Genomic DNA, 24,037 nt, shown 5'->3' with positions numbered 1-24,037 from the left:
TCTCTACCTCTACACCTCTACCTCTCTACCTCTCTCTCTAACTCTGCCTTTCAAATGAATAAGAATAAATCTTAAGAAAGGAAGGAAGGAAAGAAAGGAAGAAAAAAGCCATCATCTGTAATGTCAGCATCCCATATGGCTGCTGGTTCATGTCCTGGCTGCTCCACTTCCAAACCGGCTCCTGGTTGATGGCCTAAGAAAACCAGCAAAAGATTGCCCAAGTGTTTGGGCCCTGCCACCCATGTGGGGGACCCATTTGAAGCTCCTGGCTGCAGGCTTCAGCCTGGCCGAGTCCTGGCCATTGCGGCCATCGTGGGAGTAAACCAGTGGGTAGAAGTTTCTTTCTGTCTCTCTCTCTCTCTTCATCTCTGACTTTCAAGTAAGTATATATTTTAAAAAAAAAGAATTTCCATAGTTTTGGGATTGTACACTGGTGCAGCCATTCTGAAAAATATAATTGTTAAATTAAGTATGCAAATACCTGATGTAACAACCCCAGTCCCATGCAGTTAATCCAGAGGAACTCAGGTGGAAGCACAACAGGAGAAAGATATTAAAATGTTCATTGCCATGATCTTTGTATGGTAAGAAATTGGAAGCACCCTATATTCCCGTTGAGGGAAGAATAAATAAGTAAATATGGAAAATGTTTAATATGAAATACTTTGGAACAATTGTAAGTAATTAACTAGCTTTTCTTTCTTTAATCAAGGACAGATTCTAAAATCCTAGAGTGACAGAATTATCAAAATAAGAAAAAGTACAATATTGATAAGAGAAGTTAATATATAGAGAAAATATACATATTTTCTTCAAAGTTGGTGTGTTCAGAGACAACCATGAAACATTTTTAGTGAGATTCTTTAAGACAGGGTTAGAGAATGGCCAAAGATAGAAGTGTTAAAGTCAAGGATAATGGACACAAAATCATATATTAAATCAGAGAAGCGTTTTATGTACTACTGCTCTACCTTGTGCACCTGAGGTCCAAAAGGCAAACCACAATGTGATTCTTTACAGCATTATGCACAGGATTAAAAAATTGTATTTCCTCCAAATAATCGAACTAGATATAATAGTTTTACATTATTTATAGAAGAAGTAGTAATTAATTTTATTCTTTTTCATTTGTTGCTCAACTTAAAAAAAAAAAAAGATTGTCCCTGCAGCTCCCTTAATCTCTTGCAGTGACTTCTGGATCGTGATCTCTGAATTTCAATTTTCAGAAGACTCCCATGACATTCTCATCTGGTCATTTCACAAACTCTCTCGGCCATGTTTTTATATGGCATGGCCCTGAACATTCTCGTAGCATGAGTTCCGAATGATTCATCTTGCGAGCAGCTCTGGTGCTCGGCTCCCCACACCTGCCCAGTCTTCCTCATGTGCTCCAGCTCTGCCTCCTCTCCTGCCCGTTACTGTTAGATTCTCCCAAATGCTCTCACCTTGACCCTCTTCTTTTCCTCTTGCTGTCCCTATGCAGGCCATAAGTTCAGGTATTACCCCAATATAACTGATTTCCTTAAATTTAGATTGGGATTTCTGAAATATTTTAGCATTGCCCCAGCGGCAGCAGAACATGTCTCAAATTCAGTTGCTTCCTCTACAGACTGCCTCCTGCCTTCTCCGTGAGGCCACTCTCTTCATGTAGGCCAGCAGTCTTTGCATAGGCATCGTGTGCTTTCCCAACCACATTCCATGGCCAGCAAGGCTGCTGCTGGGGAAGTGCATCTCCAGAGCTTTCCAGCGTCCAGTCCCTGCTCTCCATTCCCACTGCACTGCTGTAGCTCAGACCTGCAGCACTGCTCAGCCCTGGACCATCTCCAAAGCCTCCTAACTAAAATGACACACGAGGAATTCTATTCTGACATATTTTTGTGCCAAACACGCAAGGGATACTCCCTTTGGAGGAGAAGAAGAGAGGTTACAGTAGGAATCCAAACAAGGAAAATCCTAAAGAGAAGAACAAAATTACAAGACTCAGGAATCTTGTTTTCAGGGACATTAATTTTTAAGAGTGCTTTTCCACTCAGAAGCTGGCTGGTTTCATGCTTTAATTTCATTGATGTGTCATTCTCTTACACACCTATTCCGACCTAGCCTGTACCAATTTTATTTCATAGTGTGAAAGCTGTGCTTCAAAACAGCCTGTCTTCATGCTATCTTGATTAACTTTGTCATATTAGAATAATAGTTTCCTAAAGGAATTTTCCTGGCTTCAGTTCCTACTTACAGTGTTTAAAAATCCGATTCTTTGAAACAGATAGCATCTTTTCTCCTATTAAATTAACAAAAATTAAAAAAAAAAAAACCCTGATAGGGTGCAGTTGTGAAAGAAAGAGAGGGACTATTTACAGGAGGCTAATTTGCTACATCCAATAATGCTTTTCACATATGTAGACAAGTTGTCCCAGAAATTCCACTTTATTTTTTCTTATTTTTTTTTTAGACAGGCAGAGTGGACAGTGAGAAAGAGAGACAGAAAGGTCTTCCTTTTACCGTTGGTTCAACCTCCAATGGCCACTGCAGCCAGTGCACTGCGCTGATCCGAAGCCAGGAGCCAGGTGCTTCTCCTGGTCTGCCATGCGGGTGCAGGGCCCAAGGACTTGGACCATCCTCCACTGCACTCCCTGGCCACAGCAGAGAGCTGGACTGGAAGAGGGGCAACCGGGACAGAATCCGGCGCCCCGACCGTGACTAGAATCCGGTATGCTGGCGCAGCAGGCAGAGAATTAGCCTATTGAGCCGCGGCGCCAGCCAGAAATTCCACTTTAGACCTATTGTCTATAGAATTACTTGCCTAGAAAGCAATAATGTTCTTTACAGCATTTTTCATAGGAGGGACAATTTGAAAACCCACTAACACAGGCATAAACAGCAAAACATTTAAATTATGATGCATCCATGTTGTGTGATATTGTTCTGCCTTTTAAAATAATGGAAAAGATCTACATTCACTTGCATAGAACTATGCCCAAGTAAAAATAAAATTACAGAATAAACTCATCATTGTAGAATAAAGAGCAACTACCATATATATACAGATGTTTAAATTTGCATGTGGTATAAATAACACATGTGTACATGTGTTTATATTGTTGTGTGCATGCATGTAAGTGAACTATGTTGCTTAACTTTGTGAAAAGGGCTCCGTATAACCTCCCCAGATGACTCCAGCTTAGTCTTGCTCCCCTTTTCCAAATTCCAGTGCTGTGCTCTAAGACTGACAAGAGTGTCTTGTCTACACTAAAAATAAGTTTGTTGAGAGTAGCTTAATTGAATTTTACATGTCTTATATTTCCTACACTGCTTAAGTATTCAAAACTGCTTGTTGAAGTACTTAACTTTAGTGAAATTAGAAATACATGCTTTTAAAATGTTATAAAATATACATGTGTATCCTTGGCTCAGTTAGAACTGATCCTTTGGATGCATTTCATAATCTAACAAACTACAGAAAATTAATGGCTAAGAAGAGGAATTAATTATCAGTGAAAATTAGGCATTTGGTGTTCAGCAAGACAGTATAAATATTTCTAATCCTTGAGTCATAGTTTGGTTCTGTTTAAGAACCGAATAATTAAAAGCAAAAAGAGAAAGTGCTGCTTGTTGGCCAATGGGCATAGGGGTCGTCAAGACTGGATCCAGCAGTCGTGCCAAATGAAATTTGCTATTGGGGTGATATTTAATAAGTCTGGGAAGACTTACTTCCACCTGAGGAAACAAAATATTTGACAATGTATGTTTTCCGGTGGAAAGTGAAGTGGCACTGGAATTCTCCAGTATCACCACTGCTTCATTTCCCAGTACAATTATAACAAATAGCATTTATTAAAAAGAGTGTGAAGGGGCTGGTGTTGTGGCACAGCAGATTAGTCTACCACCTGGGACACCGGCAGCCCAAATCAGAGCAGAGTTTTGAATCAGGCTGTTTTACTTCTGATCAAGCTCTCTGCTGACATGCCTAGGAAAGCAGCAGAAATGGCCCAGGCACTTGGGCCCCTGCCACCTATAGGGGTGACCAGTTCCTGGCTGTTGGCTCAGTGTGGCCCAGCCCTGGCTATTGTGGCCATTTAGGGAATGAACCAGTCAATGGAAGATCTCTTTCTGTCCCTGCCTCTCCCTTTCTCTCTGTCACTCTGCCTTTCAAATAAATAAATATCTTTGAAAAAATGCTAAGCACTGTTTTAAACATTTTTGTAACAGAGTTTTGTAAATGTTTTATAATTACATAAGTATATAATTCTTACGTGTGGATGTAAGTATAGATTTATGTTATGTATGCTATATATAATACACATGCACCTGCTTTCCAATTAGGATAAGAGAGATCAGATAGTTGTTCATCATTACGGAGCTATAGGTTTTTGTACTTGCATTCAACTAGGACTTCCTTAATTCTAAGCTCTTTTCTAGATTTCTTCTCACTGTACAGTGTGAAATCTAAGAAAATAAAATAAAGCCAGTGTATTTCGTCTGAAGGTTAAGACATCTGAAGGTTACCCAGGCTTTGATAACTAGACAAAGACATCAGAAGAAAGTTGGGACCAGCTCCCTCCGTGTGACTGATTCAGCATCATCCGCAATTATGCCCAGTATACAGCAGAGCAGCCTTCACTCAGCTGCAGACTGTTCAGATAGCCTGGGGCAGGGTGGGGGTGAGGGGAGAGGTTCACCACCTCAGGTTTATCTTTGGATTCCCTACCTAGTGTTACAGAAGGGCCATCCAAAAATCAGCATGTGACATCAGATTTAACTTTTCATAAATATAACACCGAGAGCCAAGAGTGGTGGTTCTAAGTTCACATTGCTTGGGTTTGACCGCTAACTCTTCCATTTACTAAGTTGCTTAGTCTCTCTGGGTCTCAGCTTTTTTAGCTACAGGTTAAGGATGCCAATACTACCTGTCTCTTAGGAAGAGCTGAGATTGCCTGTGTACAGGGCCTATTTCAGCATCTGGCTCATAGTAACCTCTCAATAAATATAAGCTACTGTAATTGAGGGCATCATCAATTAAAACCACCAATGTTTTAATAAAATTTATTTTCAAAATGAGAGGAAATAATTGTGTCTCTTCCATTTCCCCGACTCCCTAGTACAGTACTTTCTCCATCCTTGTAAGCATGGTCAAAAGGTCTGAATGTTGGTGTCCTCCCAAAATTCTTATATAAATCTTCAACCCCAAGATGATGGTGTTAAGAGTAGAGCCTCTCGGGAAATGATTAAACCGTAAGGGCTCTCCCCTCACTACTGAGATTAGTAGCATTAAAAAAGATTGGGTGAAGCTGCCTTGCCTTTTCCAAACTTTCCACCATGTGAGGACACAGAAGCTGTCATCTATGAGGAGCAGGGCTTCAACTCACATTGACTTTGTTGGCATCTTGGACTTTCCAGCCTCCAGAACTGTAAGCAACCAATTTCTCTTATTTAAAATTTAGTCGGTCCACAGTATTTTGTTATAGCAGCCTGGCTCGAATGAGTCAAGAAGTGATTCTTAAGTATAAGGATAACATCTGGAGGCATTTTGAGCTGACTCAACAGGAAGAAGGGGAGGGAGGTGATACTGGCCTCTAGTGGTTACAAATGCAGGGCACTGTTGCATCTCCAGCTATCCAGCATTGCAGCCCCCAAAGCAAGGAATAATTCAAGCCAAAATATCAGTAGTGCAAAGGTAAAAAAAAAAACCATGGCCTAGACTATTTCTCTTCCTGTCCATACTGCAGAAAAACTGTATTTTCCCTTTCACTCTTTGTTCTACTTATTTCTTACATTTGTCCAGATATCTTATTTTTCTGTTATCTTACTTTTTTGCTGTAAAGTCCTTAAAATTATTTTTGGAAAGAATTGGATACATATAAATTCAATAAATTCAATTAAAACTGTCTAGGTGAATCACTCCAAACTCCAACCTCATGTGCCAACTTTCCTGATTAGCGTGTCAGTCAATGTCCATTCAGTTATTCTTATAGTTTTGAAATCTCACTGCTAAAATTTATGTAGCACCCAGAATAGTGACATGAACAAATAAATGAGGTTTATGATGATTATGATAATGACCTTTCAGCATTTGAAATATTAAAAGGCGTCACAAAGCAGAATGCTGGCAATCAATCAATACATGTACAAGCATTTATTGAGCTCCTGTAATGAACTCTAATCTGTGTCAGATGCTATGAGGGAAGAGAAGGTTGTCTTATACTTATTTTATATCCCTTAGGAGTGCTAAGTCAAATTCAGAAGACAAAAACAGTGATACTTTAAAACATGAACCAGATATCAAATTGTGTGTCCCTAAGTAATAGGTTGTATAGGATAAATTGTCATAGATTTCTCACTTGGTGGGTAGATAACAGGCAACAGAAACATTGTTTTTTAGGATTCTTTTAATAATTAAGTAATGCAATCATGTGTGAGATTATCCACTTAACTTTTATTTCTAACAATAGTTTTCACAAATTAAGATAGTGGTTTTACTTCCTAAAGATAACGGAAAGCTTCTGATCTTGTGGTCCCAATTTCATCTAAAAACAGCATGGTATTGACATTGCATTTGATAAATCCTCAGCCTATCTAAAATCAACCCTTTTTATTCTTAGGCTTAATTTTCATATTTTAAGCACATAAGATATACAAGTGGAATTTGTAAATTTAAGAGGCAAGGAAACTGTATCTTGGTTTATCATCTGAAATCAATGATACTATGCAGGGCAGAAATTGAACTGATTGTTCACCACAAATTAGTTTATGAAAACCAACAGCCTTGTCAAGAAAAGATCAGATGTTCACTAGAGAGACTGCATGCAAAAAGTGGAGATGAAGGCTAGTTCCCCGGACTTTTTCTTAAGGCGCACAAAAGGAATCGCTGGCTCTGAGATAGTTCGAATGTAGCTGTGTGTTATGTGGCGGACACCCAGCATTCTTTACCTTCAGGGTGGCAATTACCTTCACAATTGCATGCACATGGAGAAGAAAATATACTCCAAATTACATTGTGAACTCTGGAGATTAGTGCATCATTTCATGGACAGTTGAACCTGTGTCCCATATAAATGTTTCCATAGCAAAAACAAAGAAGATCATTATGCCGTCTTCTAGATTTCCAAGGAGTTTGCATTAGAGTTTTGCCACCTGACTTCTATTACAGGGAATGGGAGTCAGGGGGCTGAAACCACAAGCCATGCTTTGAAAATTTAGTGGGATATGTCAGTGCCTGGACTTAAACATTCATCCTTGTGCTCGTTGGTGGCGATTGAGTGTAAGATGCATTGCCTCCTCAATGCCTTTTGGGAATGGAATTATACACAAATTATATCTGTGTAGTCAAGTATATATGGCATAACATGTAGATGTAGAGTACTTTAAGTCTGCAAAAGGAATTTGAAAGGCTTTATAGTTTCAAGCCTACTTCTGAATTCTTGACCCTACAGGAAATTTTGAATAATGACTTCCTGTGCTATTGAAATTATGAATTAAGGCAGTATTTCTCAGAGTTGGTATTGTTAGGGTGCAGAAATTATGAACTTTGAGATGTTCGGTCAGGTTGGGAAGATTTCCTCTGGCTCTTAGCCACTTCTTCCCACCCCCACCCTTATTTGCCCTTTACTCATACTTACCAGGTCGTGTGCTTCATTTATATAACACAGAGTCGGTTTAGAGACTTAGCTTCATGGTTTCAGCCATTATGCCTAGATTGTTTGCAATTAGAGGTTTCATAAGATTATTGTGAGCTCTTTCCCCCAAATCCTTCCTCCTACCCTATTCTCCCTTAACTGAGTTCAGTCTACTCTTTTTGTACAGAAATGTAAATATGGTTTTGACACCAAAAAGTACAAAATGTTCAATAATGAGGGTATACAGTCTAACCAATTTCCTAGAGAGTATGCAATTAGAAATAACAATGAAGCAACAATCTCTAACAATTTTTTCTCCCCATCACACCCTGATTATTTAGAAGACTCTCAGGCAAGCATCTGGTTTCTGAGCCTACTGTGCTTTTGCCAGTAAAATCATCTCAGCCACATCAGTATTGATATTGTTTCCTTTAGACCAGTTTCATTGCTTGGCATTAGAAGTTGGATACTATGATTAGATCTTAATAACATAATAATCCAATATCATGGATTTATACTACAAAATCTGGGGAAACGGTCTCTAAGTCTGGCTACTATGCTCTTTGAAAAGTTCAAAAATAGGGGCCGGCACTGTGGTGTAGCAGGTAAAGCCGTCACCTGCAGTGCCAGCATCCCATACGGACACCAGGTTGAGACCTGGCTGCTCCACTTCCAATCCTGCTCTCTGCTATGGCCTGAGAAAGCAGTAGAAGATGGCCCAAGTCCTTGGGCCCCTACACCCATGTGGGAGACCTGGAAGAAGCTCCTGGCTCCTGGCTTCGGATTGGCGCAGCTCTGGCCGTTGCGGCCAGCTGGGGAGTGAACCATCGGATGGAAGACCTCTCTCTCTCTCTGCCTGTCCTCTCTCTCTCTCTGCCTCTCCTCTCTCCGTGTAACTCTGACTTTGAAAGAAATAAATAAATCTTAAAAAAGAAAAGTTCAAAAATATACCTAAATTAAATATTATTTTTGTATGAGAAGTAAAGTGACGGAGAGACAGGTAGAGCTTCTGTCTGCTTGCTCACTCACCAAATGTTCACAATGGCCAGGGCTGAGCCAGCCTTAAGCCAAGATTCAGAAACATAAATCAGGTCTCCTGCGTGGGTACCAGGGACCCAACCACTTAAGCCTCCCAAGATGTGCCTTAACAGGAAGCTCCAGTCTGCAGCAGAGCCAAGATATGAACCAAGGTATCCTGATATGGGCATCCAAACTAGCAGGTTAACCACTAGAACAGAACTTGCCCATAAACCATAGAATATTGACAAATAATTTGGAACATCATAATGGTATGGGAATTCTGTGGCACCAGCAACTGACCAACAGTCAGGACAACTCTAGAAGCTCACACAACCTTGGAAGACCTGAAATTCTAACCATCAAAATGGAATATGTCCCTTCAGGATTTTATTTGTTATGCATCAAGCCACTGTATTGTTTCTAAAAACATTGTCTGGAAACTCTGAAAGGCCCTCATGTTACTGAATGCCAGAGGTTCATGGGTTGGTCTCCTAATATTATTGATATAAAATAATGCCTATATTATGTCACCATGAAAGTACTTATTTCTATTATATATTTAATCTTTTTAAAAATTATTTCTCTGTCTCAAGGAGTGGAATCACAGTTCAGATCTGCAATCAGATGCACAGAGAAAATGGACTTCAATACATCATCTTGTTATAGCTTATCACTCCCTCTCATGTTCATCCACCTCTCAACATAAGGAAAAGTAGACTTGGAGGAATACAATATCCATAGTCATATGGTATAATTTAATTAATTTTAAGGTAAAATACCCTGTGGTAGCTAGAATAACACCCACCCCCAAACTTTCCAGGCCCCAATTCTTGGAACCTGTGCATACATTAGGATCCATAGTGAAAGGGTCTTCACCAGTAGAATTAAAATTACAGACCTTAAAGCAGGGGAATTGAACTCTATTGCCCAGATGAACTAAAGGTAATAAATGGTCCCTTGTAAACAGAAGAGGATATCAGAAAAATCAGAGATGCAACGGAAGAAGCAGCAAGATAAATTTTTTTAAAAGATTCATTTTATTTATTTGAAAGAGTTATAGAGAGACGTAGAGACAGAGAGAGAGGTCTTCCATCCACTGGTTCGCTCCTAGATGGCCGCAGTGGCTGGAGCTGCACCTATCCAGAGCCAGGAGCTTCCTCTAAGTCTCCCACATGGTTACAGAGGCCCAAGGACTTGGGCCATCTTCTTTCCCAGGCCACAGCAGAGAGCTGGATTGGAAGTGGAGCAGCTGGGACTAGAACCAGTGCCCATATGGTATGCCAGCGCTTCAGGCAGGGGCTTTAACCCACTGTGCCACAGCGCCAACCCCTGCAAGATAGATTTTTAAAATAAGGCAGACTCAACTCCAGTAAACCTTTGGAGATGGAGCAAAGGGGCACAGGGCAAGGAAGGCTGGCAGCATGTAGAAGATGGAAAGACGCCTCAGCTGACAGCTAGACACACAAATGCAAGGAACTGAATTCTGCCTACAGCCTAAATCTAAATGAGCAAGGAAATGCATTCTCCCCAGCAACTCCAGAAAGAAAACAAACAAACAAAAGTATAGCCCTGCCGGTCCTGAGGTTGGCCCAGTGAAACCCTTGTGGGATTTCTGCTCTCAGAACTATTGAGATAATACGCTTGTGTCATTTTAAGTCATTAACTTTATGGTAAATTGCTATTAAGGTCATAGAAAATCAGTGCATACTTTGTCTTTTTCATCTCTCTTTCTTCTCTCTTTACTTCCTCTCTTTTTTTTCTAAAAGCCTTCAACATGCTGTGGCTTTTCTGTATTCAACACAATAGAGTGAAAGGCTTTGGAGCCCAAACACAAATGATTATCTTAATAAATTATCTAGCTCTGTAGTTTCTTATGCTGCACTAATCTCAAAGTATCTTAATATAAACAATACATATAGGAGACAAAGACTTTATGATTTGACAACAAAGCATGGGGTTCAAATTCGACCTCAGCCACCTAGGAGATCCGTAATCATAATCGTGTTTTGCAACATCTCTGATTCTCAGGAGCTTCTCTAGGACTAAACTGTGCGTTCATCAGGTTGTTGTGATGAGTAAATAAATAATATGAGTAAAGCATTTTGAACCCATGTTTTCCCTCTTTAACAAAGAGTCTTTTAGGCATAGTAGTTCATGTTTATGCCTGCCCCATTTCCTTCAGGCCTGGAGTAGAAAAAGCACTATTCTCAGACACTTGCAAATTGAATTTTAGTTCATCTCCAAAATAATTGACTCATATTCTACTCTTCTGTAGGACCTCTCAGTTGCAGAGATGCCCACTTGCTCGGGAGGACGCCCAAAGATCCAGACTCCAGACCAGTTGATGCAAAAAGCACGAGGTTTTTATTGTACGTTTGCGCAAACGGGCCCCCACCTCAGGCAGTGAGGAGCCCCGAGCGGCAGTTTCACACAGGTTATATAGGCAACGAATTAGCATATTCCTAATGCGCATGCATAGGATTGGTCAGTTCAGAGAGACCATTAGCATATGGGATGCAGTGGCAACACGGGATTGGCTGGTTCGGAGGGACAATTAGCATATGGGATGCAGTGGCAACACGGGATTGGCTGGTTCGGAGGGACAATTAGCATATCGGAGAGTGCTGAGGGAGAGTGCTGAGGAGAGTGCTGAGGAGAGTGCTGAGGAGAGTGCTGAGGGGAGTGCTGAGGAGAGTGCTGAGGGAACGTGCTGAGGAGAGTGCTGAGGAGAGTGCTGAGGGGAACGTGCTGAGGAGAGTGCTGAGGAGAGTGCTGAGGAGAGTGGCAGCTCTGCTCTGGGCATGCCTAGAGGTTCTCTGAAGGGGATTGACTTTTCCTTCCCAGAGAACGTCCTGCCCGCTGGACTCTGGGGAACATCTAACCTCTTAAGAAGCCCCTGATATCTGCCCAGGCCTAGTTTCTTGTCCCTCTTCCCCATAAGGGTCCTTCACTCCCTCCTTTTCTTTTTGCAAAGATTTTAATCCTAAAATCTATTGGACCGGCCTGGGGAGAGCCTGCCTCACTGGAGGGAGGGAACTCTGTTCTTGCTGGACTGGGTTGGGTTCCACGTTAACAATTGTGGAGCATGGGGATTGGAAAAACAATGGGGAAAGGCCAGGAACATCACAAATATTAAACAGTTTTTGAAAGTCTTAGCTTGAGTGGGTTCTGAGTGCGCTGGAGCTTCCATTTGGCTGGTCTATCCGGATCCTCGGGGCCCTGGGGAGGTGGTGCTCGCTTCACGTGTGAGGCGTGGACCCAAGCAGCGATTCCGTCGACCTTGAGAGCGGTGGGAGTTGTCAACAGCACAGTGAAGGGGCCTTTCCACCGGGGCTCTAGAGTCTTAGATTGGTGCCTTCGGACATACACAGCATCACCGATTTGGAAAGGATGTGGAATGGTTGTCGTCTTGGGTTGGTAGGCTGCTGCAAGAGGTTTCCAGACCTGGTTCTGGATGATCTGGAGCTCTCTCAACCGGGCCTGTAACTTAGGGGCATCGGCAATGGAGTCACTGGCAAGGTCAAGCAAGCCTGCTACTGGTGGGGGCCCTCCATAAAGGATTTCGTATGGTGTCAGCCCGCAATGAGAGGGCGTGTTTCGGACCCGGAACAACACCATAGGGAGGAGTTGGACCCAGTCTTTAACACCAGTCTCCAACGCTAATTTGGTCAAGGTCTCTTTAATTGTTCTGTTCATTCTTTCTACCTGTCCTGAACTTTGGGGTCTATAGGCACAGTGCAATTTCCAATTTATGCCTAATGCTTTGGCCACCAACTGACTTACCTGGGAGACAAACGCTGGGCCATTGTCGGACCCGATTACCTTAGGCAAGCCGAACCGGGGGAAGATCTCCTCTATGATCTTCTTGACGACCACCTGGGCGGTTTCCCGTTTTGTGGGGAATGCCTCAGTCCATCCGGAGAAGGTGTCTACAAAAACTAGAAGATACTTATTCCCATAACTGCCCGGCCTTATCTCAGTGAAATCGACCTCCCAGTTGATTCCTGGTCGGTCTCCTCTTACCCTAGCTCCCTCCGGGAGCTTGAGGTGTCTGGCATTTACCTTGGCACACGGAACACAGGATTCAGTCACCTGCTGGACTAAAGAGTCAAGTCCGGGGATGTAATAAGACTGCCTATCTTCCTGTAAGGCTGCTTTTAGCTTTTTGTGTCCCAAATGAGTCCATTGATGGAGGCTGGTAATTATTTCTTTAGCCAATTGGTGTGGCAGGACTATTTTCTCTCCGAGCCTCCAAACCCTTATTTGTTCATCATACTCTGCACCGAGCCGCTGGATCGTATCTAAGTCTTGGTCCGAATAGAGGAAAGGTGGTTCCCTCGATACTTGGGTGGGCTCAATTGTCTTTAACGGGAGCACCTGTTGGCTCAGGGCTGCCGCCCTAGCGGCCTCGTCTGCCATCCTGTTTCCCCTTGCTACGGGGTCGTCTCCTCGTTGGTGCCCGGGGCAATGAATTATACTCAACATTTTGGGCAGGAACAGGGCCTGTAGAAGATCTAGGATTTCCTGCTTATTTTTAATGTCCTTGCCTGCTGAGGTTAAGAGGCCCCTTAGCCGGTATATCTCCCCATGTACATGGGCAGTGGCGAAAGCATACCGACTGTCTGTGTAAATGTTGACCTTTTTGTCTTGTGCCAGTTTTAAAGCTTGAGTTAAGGCTATGAGCTCGGCTTTTTGAGCAGAAGTTCCAGGCTTTAAGGCACTTGACCAGATAACAGTTTTTCCATCCACCACCGCTGCCCCAGCCCTCCGCTCACCGTTCTGTAGAAAGCTGCTCCCATCCGTGAACCAGGTCATTTCGGCATCCGGCAGAGGCTGGTCGGTTAGGTCTTTTCGGGTGCCGTGGGCCTCAGTCAGGATTTGATGACAGTTATGGATTACCTGGGCCTGGGGCCCCAGTTCCGGGAGCAGGGTGGCCGGGTTTAAAGAGGTGGCAGTCCCAAACCGGACCCGCTCTGAGTTTAATAACATAGTCTGGTAATGAGTTATCCGAGCATTTGAGAGCCACCGATCTGGTGGCTGGCGGATAACTGTCTCCACAGCATGAGGTGCCACTATGGTGAGAGGTTGGCCTAGAGTCAATTTATCCGAGTCTTTCACCAGAACTGCCACGGCCGCTATCATGCGGAGGCACGGAGGCCAGCCGGCCGCTACATTGTCTAGCTTTTTTGAAAAGTATGCCACCGGCTTTTTCCAGGGTCCAAGCATTTGTGTTAGCACTCCCTTCGCCACTCCCTTATTCTCATCCACGTATAATGTGAAGGGCTTGGTCATATCAGGGAGGCTCAGGGCTGGGGCTGACAATAGGGCCTTTTTCGCGGAGGCTCGATAGCCCAATTCCCCCAGTCTCTGTAGCAGGGCCCCGGTACCTTTTAGGCAGTCCTGCTCAGTTTCAGCGGCAAGGAGGAGGTCGTCCACATATTGCAGGAGGACCAGGTCCGGATGGTTAACTCGGAAGTCGGCCAAATCTAGGTGCAGAGCTTCGTCAAACAAGGTAGGCGAGTTTTTAAATCCTTGGGGCAACCTTGTCCAGGTGAGTTGTCCTGAAAACCCGGTCTCTGGGTCTTTCCACTCAAAAGCAAAGATGGATTGGCTCTGAGGGCTCAGTCTTAAACAAAAGAATGCATCTTTTAGATCTAACACAGTGTACCATACGTGGGTCGGAGGCAAGGTACTTAGCAGATTGTAGGGGTTGGGCACTGTGGGATGCATATCCTCCGTTCTCCTGTTAACCTCCCGCAAGTCCTGTACCGGGCGGTAGTCACCCGTACCAGGCTTCTTTACTGGTAGTAGGGGGGTGTTCCAAGGTGAACGACAAGGTTTTAAAATGCCTAGGTGTAACAGTCTCTGGATATGTGGCCGGATACCTTCCTTAGCTTCCTTGCCCATCGGATATTGACGAACTGACACGGGAATGGCCGTGGGCTTCAGATCTATGATCAAGGGAGGCCGGTTGACGGCCAGCCCTATTCCCGCAGTCTCTGCCCAGGCCTGAGGAAAATCTGTGAGCCACTTGGGGTCCAGGGGAGCCATGGTGGACGAGGGCCTCTCGAATAATCGGTGTTCGTCCTCCAAGCGTAGTGTTAATACCTGGAGGGGCCGCCCTCCTGAGTCTGTGATGGTAGCTCCTTTCTCATGGAAGTGAATTTGGGCTCCTACCTTCGAGAGTAGGTCCCTGCCCAGGAGGGGGTAGGGGCAGTCTGGCACTAGTAAGAACGAGTGTGTCACAAGTCCTGTACTTAACTGGACCTCTCGATTGGTTGTCCAGCGATATAACTTCCCTCCAGTTGCCCCCTGAACCCAGGAAGTCTTGGAGCTTAAAGGCCCTTTTTCTGAAGTCAGTACCGAGTGCTGGGCTCCCGTGTCAATCAGGAAGGTTACCGGTCTGCCCCCCACTTCAAGGGTTATCCTGGGCTCAGGGGGGGGCTCCTGGCCCTGACTCACCTAGTCGTCTTCTTCCAGGGACAGGATTGGAACTGGTCTCCTCTTTGGTCCCTGTGTTTTCTTCGGGCAGTCTTTGACCCAGTGTCCTCTTTCTTTACAATAGGCACATTGATCTCTTTCCACCCGAGGCTTTCGTTTGTCTCCCAAGTCCCTATTCTGTCCTGGTCTACTCCTTTCTGTATCCTGCACTACGGTGGCCAAAATTCTACTAAACTCTCGATTACGTCTTTTGTCTCTTTTGTCTTCCCTTTCCTCCTGCTCCTTGCGGATCCTTTCCTCCTTCTCCTCTCGGGTCTCCCTTTTGTTGTAAATCTTTTCTGCCTCCTTCATTAAATCTTGTATAGTATACCCCTGAAGCCCCTCTAGCCGCTGCAATTTATTGCGGATGTCCGGCGCTGACTGTCCTATAAAGGACATGATTACATCTCCCTGCCGGTCCTCTGCCAGGGGGTCAAACGGGGTGTACATACGGTAGGCTTCCATTAATCTTTCTAGGAAGCCTGCCGGCGTTTCCTCAGCCCCCTGTACTACTGCACGTACCTTGGCCAAATTGGTGGGGCGCTTTCCAGCCCCTCTGAGACCCGCAAGGAGAATCTGGCGGTAAAGACGAAGTCGCTCCCTACCAGCAACGGTGGTGTAGTCCCAATCAGGACGGGTTGAGGGAAACGCCTCCTCGATTTCGTTTGGCAGTAGGGTCGGTCGGCCATCTGCTCCAGGGACGTTTTTCCGTGCCTCAAGGTAGACACGCTGCTTTTCCTCAGTAGTGAGGAGGGTCTGCAGAAGCTGCCTACAATCATCCCAGGTCAGAGCCTGGGGGTCCTGAGAGAAAGAGGGGTTATGGGTTTTCCAATTGTAAAGATCGGAAGCAGAAAATGGCCAGTACTGCATCTGGCCAGCCACCGAACGATGAGGAAAGGTCTGTGAAGTCCAGACGCTTCCCGAGCCCCCTGCCTGCCCCCGACGGAGGCGCAGGCAGCTGGAGGGCGGGGAAGGCGCTGAGACTTCTTCCCCTGCCCTCGTGGAATCAGGGGATGGTGCAGAAGGTTGCACATCCCGCTCTGGTTGTTGTGGGGGTTCCTGCGGGGGAGCAGGCTGGCCGGGAAGATAGGGTAGGGGAGAGTCAAAGAGCAGAAAGTCCTGATCAGCCGGAAGAACTGGTGGCTTGTCAGGTTTTGGATCTCGAATCTCCTTCAGAGGGTATAGGGAGGAGGTTGGCACAACCGGGATAGGAGGAGGGGGTATCGGGGTACGTATGGGCTCCGTCGGGAAGGAGAAGGGTTCTATCCAGGGAGGGGGGTTACGTGAAAGATCCTCCCACGTGGTAATGTAGGGCACCTGATCAGGGTGTCCATCGGATCCTGGCTGAAAGACTCGTTCCTTAATCTGTAAAATAATATCGAGGTTAAAAGTGCCGTTCCTTGGCCAGCCGACCTCGAAGGCCGGCCACTCTGAGGAACAGAATTTTGCCCATTGTTTCCTTTTAACCTCCAATGAGAGGTGGCGCGCGCGTTCTCGAACGTCCTTCCAGTGATCTAGAGTGAGACTTAAAGGGGTGGTTATTTGTTGACCCATGTGTGCAAGGATTTTAGCCCAAACAAAAAGAACAGCCAATGCACAGACATATACAGTAAGCAAGACAAAACACATGGCTAGGACAAATCGAACGCTATTGCGCTATTTTTGGGAGCGGCTGCCTGACCAGCCCTCCCCGGGAAGGAGGGAGACTTGGTCTCCGACCCACCTCCAGACCACCCCGGTGCGTCTTCCGGGGGAACAGACCGAGGGTTTCCCCTCATAACCCGGAGCGTCCTCCGGGGAACGGACCAGGGGTTGCTGGGCACGCCTGCCTCCCCCACTGGTCCGGAACGGACCAGGGGTTGCAGGGCACGCCTGCCTCCCCCACTGGTCCCACAGAGTCAGGTCAGATACTGGCCAGTCAGAATAGTTCAGTCAGAATCCAGTCAGAATACTCAAGACAAAAAACAACAGACAGAAAACACTTAATTATACCTCCAACTGGTCCTGCAGAGAATGGGTCTGAGGGCGACCTCAAGCCCCACGTTGGGCGCCAAATGTAGGACCTCTCAGTTGCAGAGATGCCCACTTGCTCGGGAGGACGCCCAAAGATCCAGACTCCAGACCAGTTGATGCAAAAAGCACGAGGTTTTTATTGTACGTTTGCGCAAACGGGCCCCCACCTCAGGCAGTGAGGAGCCCCGAGCGGCAGTTTCACACAGGTTATATAGGCAACGAATTAGCATATTCCTAATGCGCATGCATAGGATTGGTCAGTTCAGAGAGACCATTAGCATATGGGATGCAGTGGCAACACGGGATTGGCTGGTTCGGAGGGACAATTAGCATATGGGATGCAGTGGCAACACGGGATTGGCTGGTTCGGAGGGACAATTAGCATATCGGAGAGTGCTGAGGGAGAGTGCTGAGGAGAGTGCTGAGGAGAGTGCTGAGGAGAGTGCTGAGGGGAGTGCTGAGGAGAGTGCTGAGGGAACGTGCTGAGGAGAGTGCTGAGGAGAGTGCTGAGGGGAACGTGCTGAGGAGAGTGCTGAGGAGAGTGCTGAGGAGAGTGGCAGCTCTGCTCTGGGCATGCCTAGAGGTTCTCTGAAGGGGATTGACTTTTCCTTCCCAGAGAACGTCCTGCCCGCTGGACTCTGGGGAACATCTAACCTCTTAAGAAGCCCCTGATATCTGCCCAGGCCTAGTTTCTTGTCCCTCTTCCCCATAAGGGTCCTTCACTTCATATATTACTTATCCTAATGGACTACTACTACTTACCTATTTTTTTAGAATATTATTTTTGAAAAAGTATTTGAAACAGTTTCTTCCAGTTGGATTTACTATATACATCTGTTAAATGCAAGACAGGTATTTTTTGTAACTGTTTTGACTTGGTCATTATTAGCCTCCAATAATTAAAAATATCTGATATTATCCCTTAGAAAATTGTGGACAATAATCTCCTTAGATTTGTGTATTGAAGGTACATTTATGAGTCTTTTCAAAATATACCTACATGAATAAAAGATCAATGATTTCTAGAAAAATTTAATGTTGTAACAGTAAATGAATGGGGTTCTACAAATGGTAGGAGAGGAATCAATTACTGCTCATCACTGGACTAGGAAAATTAATCTTGCGAAAATAATCAACATTAGACAAAAAAAGCAGAAAAAATTAACTGGAGTTCTTTTTGTAATGTTTTTATAACTATAAATGCCTCAACGAGAAACAGTTCAGATTTCATGAAAATGTTGTAAATATCTTGAATTCATGACCACTAATAAATAGACAAATATTTTTATGGTTCAAGGATGCAAAGTAGCAGGAATCTTGATGGAACTGAAGGAAAATCATTGGTTCTTCTTAGCCCGTGACTTTGGAAATAATTTTAGTCTACTTTTCTTTGGTGTTTCCCAGAGAATACAGATAAAGCGCTATGATATTTCTGTCTGAGTTACAGTGTTTTAGTCATAGGTCCTTAGTTTATTTCAAGAATAATTTATTTATAACAGAACTTCAGAAAACTATTAGTTGACTAATCTGGCTATGGAAATAGTACCTTTGCAAGTGAGAGAACCTAAATAATTTACTGAATTTAGTACTGAAATTTTGTTTGGATTTCTGTTACAATATTTTTCAATGTGTAATTATAATGCATGCTTATGAGAACTGGAGAAAGGTGAGTTGGCTAGAAGGAAGGGATAGGATTGATTAGTGTGAATATCAATGATGAAACCTTGTTACACTGGGAAGAAGTTTCAGAGTATAATCATTTGTGAAATATATTCCTAGAGCTAGTCTGGAGTAATCTTCAGCCCTGCAACAGAAATGGCACTTAATCATCCCACACTAATAAAACCTTTCATAGTCTTGGAAAGAGACCCCATAGCATCTGTAAGTAACTCATCCCAATGTCTTAAGATGCTCTTGATTCAAAAGGTTTCTTCTTCAGTCTCTTCCCAATGTGATTGATACATTTTCCCTGTTTTTCTGCCTGCATCAGAAATGCAGAATAACTACAACCCAACCCACTCCTAAAATCATATCGCTTCAAAATTTTGAGGACAAAATTGCAGCAATATTCCTGAATTTTACATTGTTAGAGAGACCTTCCTGCTTTTTGATGTCCCTTATGGGTGTAATATAAGAGACAATACCACATGATTGTTTTCAAAGAAAGACTGATGTACGTAGCCTGTGTTAGCATGAGTTGGATATGTTTGATCACTAGATTTGTTCCTTTGCTAATGAGGCACATTTTGAACCCGAGGTGAATTAAAGATTCATGGGACGTCGATGTTAGGTTAGTCAGCAAATCAGTAACATTCTGTTATTTTTTTATGATCTATCAAACTGAATCATCAATCCATTAAATTTAAATTTCTAGTATGTATCAAATCTGTAATTAAACCAAATTAATTAACATTTTATCCTCACATGAATAATGCATTTGTTCTGTTTTAGGAGATTATGTTTATAAGATTTCCTGCAGAACATCTGCATGGTCTCTTCTAAACAGCCATTTATTGGGGCCAGTTAGGCTGCCATCTGCAGTGCCGGCATCCCACATAGGTGCCAGTTTGAGTCCTGGATGCTCCACTTCCAATCTAGTGCCCTACTAATGTCCTGGGAAAGCAGTGGAGGATAGTCCAAGTCCTTGAAGCCCTTCACCCACTGGCTTCACCCTGCTGTAGCTGCAGTTGTTGTGGCCAACTGGGGAGTGGACCAGCAGATGGACAGTCTCTCTCTCTCTCTTTCTCTCTCTCTCTCTCTCTCTCTCTCTTTCTCAACTTTGACTTCAAATAAATAAATAAATCTTTAACAAAAATTAAAAAGGTAAGTGCTGTCTATCTTGTAGCATATTTCCTTAGCAAAAATAAATAAATGAATGTTATTGGTGCAAGAAATTTGTTCACCACTGAAAAAGCATTTTCTAATTTAGAACCCAAAAAAAGAGGTACAGTATATTGTCTACATAAAAGATTGATTTTGTTTGCATACCATATGTGTCATATCTAACTCATGCTCAGAGCCTTTCATTCACAATTGCAGATTGGTACAGTCCTCCTTGAAACATGTATTTATCTTTTCCAGCACTCATCAAACACTAAATGCCTAACTAGGTTGCAGGAAGAATCTTTAATTCCATCATTTTACTCTGGTAATTGCTTTTCCTTCCTTATGTTTAACCAGAGTAAATGAACTATAATTTTAAATTTCTCTTGACACTCACTATCAGATGCTGTATAAAATAGGAACAAGGTGAGAAGTGATGAAAAAGGAAACAGAAATGAAAATCTTTTCTGCTACAAAAGAATAATAAAGGTGTTGTTTACATGGAGGAAAGTGATTAATACAAAGACAACCAGAATGCCTTAAATCATGCTGATCCTGACTAGTCCAAGACCCAAATCAATAGTCTCAAATACCCATACTTCCAGAACCCAACATGGAAAGAAGGGGCAATGACTCAGCTCCCAGTGAGTCGTTGCCAGATGCGGGTGTTGGCCTTTGTCCATACTCCTAATTTTTCAACAAGGACCAAGAATTCAGATAGCATCTCCTTACTTGAAAATGTCTGCTACTGGGTAGATTTGTGGTGGTGGTTCTGCTGCTGTTCTGCTTTTGCTTTAGTGCTATCCAAGCCAAGCAAAGTACGTTCGGGCAGGATTCAGTCAGGAGTTGATTGCCCGGTGTCCTTAGGTTTTTGTTTATGGGCAGAATCATCAACTGAAGAATGACCTTACAAAATAAAGTTTTTAACATTAAGAATAAGGTTTTTTCCCTATCTTTCATATATTTATATGATGTAATTTGGTAACTCTTGGTGGGTGACTTGAAAGTCTTAATTGCAGGTACATTTCTGCTAATATCTAATTTTAGGACTTAGGGTGACAACAATAGTAATATCAAATACATTTGTTAGGCACTTACTGTTTTGAGTTCCTAACGTAGCACTAAGCACTTTACTCATCTAGTCCTTTTAAAAATATGTTTGTTTAAGATGTAGACAGAGAAAGGGAGTCCCCATCTGCATATTTACTCCCTAAATGCGTACAGTGACTTGAACTGAGCCAGGGCCAGAGCCACGGTCCAGGAATGCAATCTTTGTTTGCCACATGGTGACAAGACCCCAAATACTTGAGTCATGCCATTGCCCACTAGGCTCTGCGCTGGTGAGAAGCTGGAGGCGGGAACTGGAGCCATAGTCAAATCCAAGCATGCCAGTGTAGAATGGGTGTCTTAAGCACCAGGCCGAATGCCAGCGCCCTCATCTGTCTCTTTTCACAACCCTATTAGGGGTTGTGCTTACAATAACATTATGCTTGTAGCAAAAAAAAAAAAAAAATTATTGGGTACCTAATAAGTGTCAGCCACCACATAATATGTTAATGCTGAAAACAAGTCTGGAATCTTGCTATCACAGAATTCATGATTAGCAGGAAAGGCAGACTACAAACAATAGACATCTGTCCAATGCAAATTATGACAAATGTTACAAAGTGCTTAAAGGAAGTTGCATAAGGACACATAGCTAACTCACTGTAGAGATATAAGTAAAATAACTAATATTATTGAGCACGTATTATGTACCAGGCACTATGCTAAATTCATTATACAAATTAGTTTATTTAATATTAAAAAAAATTCAAGTTAGGTGCTAGTGTTAAACACATTTTTCAGATCAGTCACCTGAAGCACAAAAATGGTTGAGTGATTTGCTGAAGTCTTGTAGTTAGTAAGCGATGGCACTAAGACCTTAATCCAGTCAACCATGCTCTCTGGCACAAACTCATCTGTCTTCCTTAATCTAGTCTCTTAGTTTCTCTGCAGGCTCACTGGTAAATTCCTCACCCAAGTTTACTGAAGAATAAATTATATTTGTGTATATGTATAGGAAAATGCAAGGTGAAGGGGGATAATTAGATGCAATGACTTAGTTCTTTCTGGACTGTGATTTAAAATTTAAATTTTTGGTAAAATATGTGAATCAAGATTGTACCACTTCTGCATTGAAAGGTGTTTTGTTGTTATTGGTGTTCAAAAATTTCTGAGAATAAGTTTAATAAGTAGGATTTTATTGGAAAACCATCCTTAGGCCAAATCAACCAATGTCTTTCATTCATCTCAGTCGTGAAATACAGATTTGTGGTGTCATTCAGCTCAAGCTCCCCAAAACTTTAAAAAGCAGATATTTGGTTTTGGACTAGAAACATTACAAGATCATTCATCATTCACTGCAAAGGATGGCCTTTGCCTATGCTCCTTCACCTTTTTTGGAAATAGAAATAGGGAGAACAGGATATTATATTATAGGAATTTAAGAACAATGTAAAGAAGAAGTTCTACAAATGTGTATTGCTTTAAAAAGTACTGAAATGAAGTTATGACATGAACCATTCAAGTCCTACATAGTGTTAATTATACACAATGGATAAATACAAGTATGGCAACATTGTGATTGTTTACTTGAGCTACTGACTTTTACTAAAACCATAACCAATCTATCAATAAATTTCAAAATGTATCTTTTAAGCATTACAAAATAAACTACTAAATATATTTGTATCATCATATCTTGTCCAGTAGGAAAACAAGTGTGTGTGCGTGTGTGTGTGTGAGTATGTGGGGGAGGGGGGAGGGAGGAGGGAGGGGAAGGCTTGTAATAAATTACCATGTAAACAATGGCTATAAAATTCTAAGGCATTGCTAGTCAGCCTTTTGGCTGAGATCAAGTGTAGTATCTGTTCTTATCAGTTTAAAATTCTAGGGCACTCATGTGTGATCTACCTGTATGGTGAAACAAAAGGTTTTCCTTTTAATTTGGCAAGTAATAAGCTCTTGCAATGTGGCATTGTAAGAAGCCTTCCCAAATGGCTTATATTTGTCAACGGTCACTGAGAAAACTCAGATAATAACAGTCTACGTTCACAGCTCTGTATCTATGCCAGAGAATTCACACACAAAAAAGCAGTCACATAGGATTCAAGTGCAAAAGCACGGGTGAATAAGAAGACATCTGGCTCTTTATAAGACCTCAGAGGAAGTGACCAGATATGATGGAAATCATTATAATCACAAGGTCCTAATGCACTTTAGAAGAAATAACACTCTATGAACTATCATGGCTAATTAAAATGGTCTCCAGGGAAAATCATTAAACTTACGGTAGATAAACATTCATTAGTGATATCTGATGTTCTGCATCTTCTCAAGATTCTTTGGTGAAATCTTTTATCCTATATCAAATACTCTTTATGGAGATATGGGTGTTTTAATATGGTGCAAACACTGGTCTCCAGACATCATAATTAAATTTTGGTGGAAGGAAATTATTCAGTTGTTGGTTACCTGCAGATTTTAAGTAGCATTGTGCATGTTATGTTCCAACACATTACAGCTGATAGGTGCCCAAGAATTCATTTAATGGATCTTTTAAAAAATTATTATTTATTTGAAAAAGTAATAGAGGGTTGCAATGACCAGGGTTGGACCAAGCCATAGCCAGGAGTTTGTAAGTAGCAGGGTGCAAGTACTTGAACCATCTTCTTCTATTTTCCCAGGTACATTAGCATAGAGCTGGATCAGAAATGGTGCAGCTGGGACTCGAACCAGTGCTTATATACAATGATGACATAGAAGTTGATAGCTTTACCCAATGGGCCAAAACACCAGCCCCCACTTAATGTATCTTAAACTGTTGCCCAAAAGAGTTCCTAATGTATTCCATAGCACTCCCCATGTTATTCTGATTATGACTAAGGAAAAGGAATATCTGTATAATTCCAAATTTGTCATTTTAGCAATAGTCAAGGCACGTAAAGATCAGACCCATTCATGGGTAGTACCTTATGATGATGACAGAATGTGTTTGAGAGCTGAGAGGGCTGTAAAACAAGGAATGAGAAGTCTGCATCATGAAAGAG

At 42.8% G+C, this 24,037-nt stretch overlaps 1 pseudogene; it reads left to right on the top strand.

Moving 5' to 3' along the window:
* Positions 1-22,816: 22,816 nt before the first annotated feature.
* LOC133770861 (U2 spliceosomal RNA) lies at positions 22,817-22,954 on the top strand (annotated as a pseudogene).
* The last annotated feature ends 1,083 nt before the right edge of the window (positions 22,955-24,037 follow it).

Source organism: Lepus europaeus, chromosome 11 (genome assembly GCF_033115175.1).
Source record: "Lepus europaeus isolate LE1 chromosome 11, mLepTim1.pri, whole genome shotgun sequence".
NCBI lineage: Eukaryota > Metazoa > Chordata > Mammalia > Lagomorpha > Leporidae > Lepus > Lepus europaeus.
The sequence above is the reverse complement of the archived record's forward strand: the minus strand, read 5'-3'. Positions and strand labels throughout refer to the sequence as shown.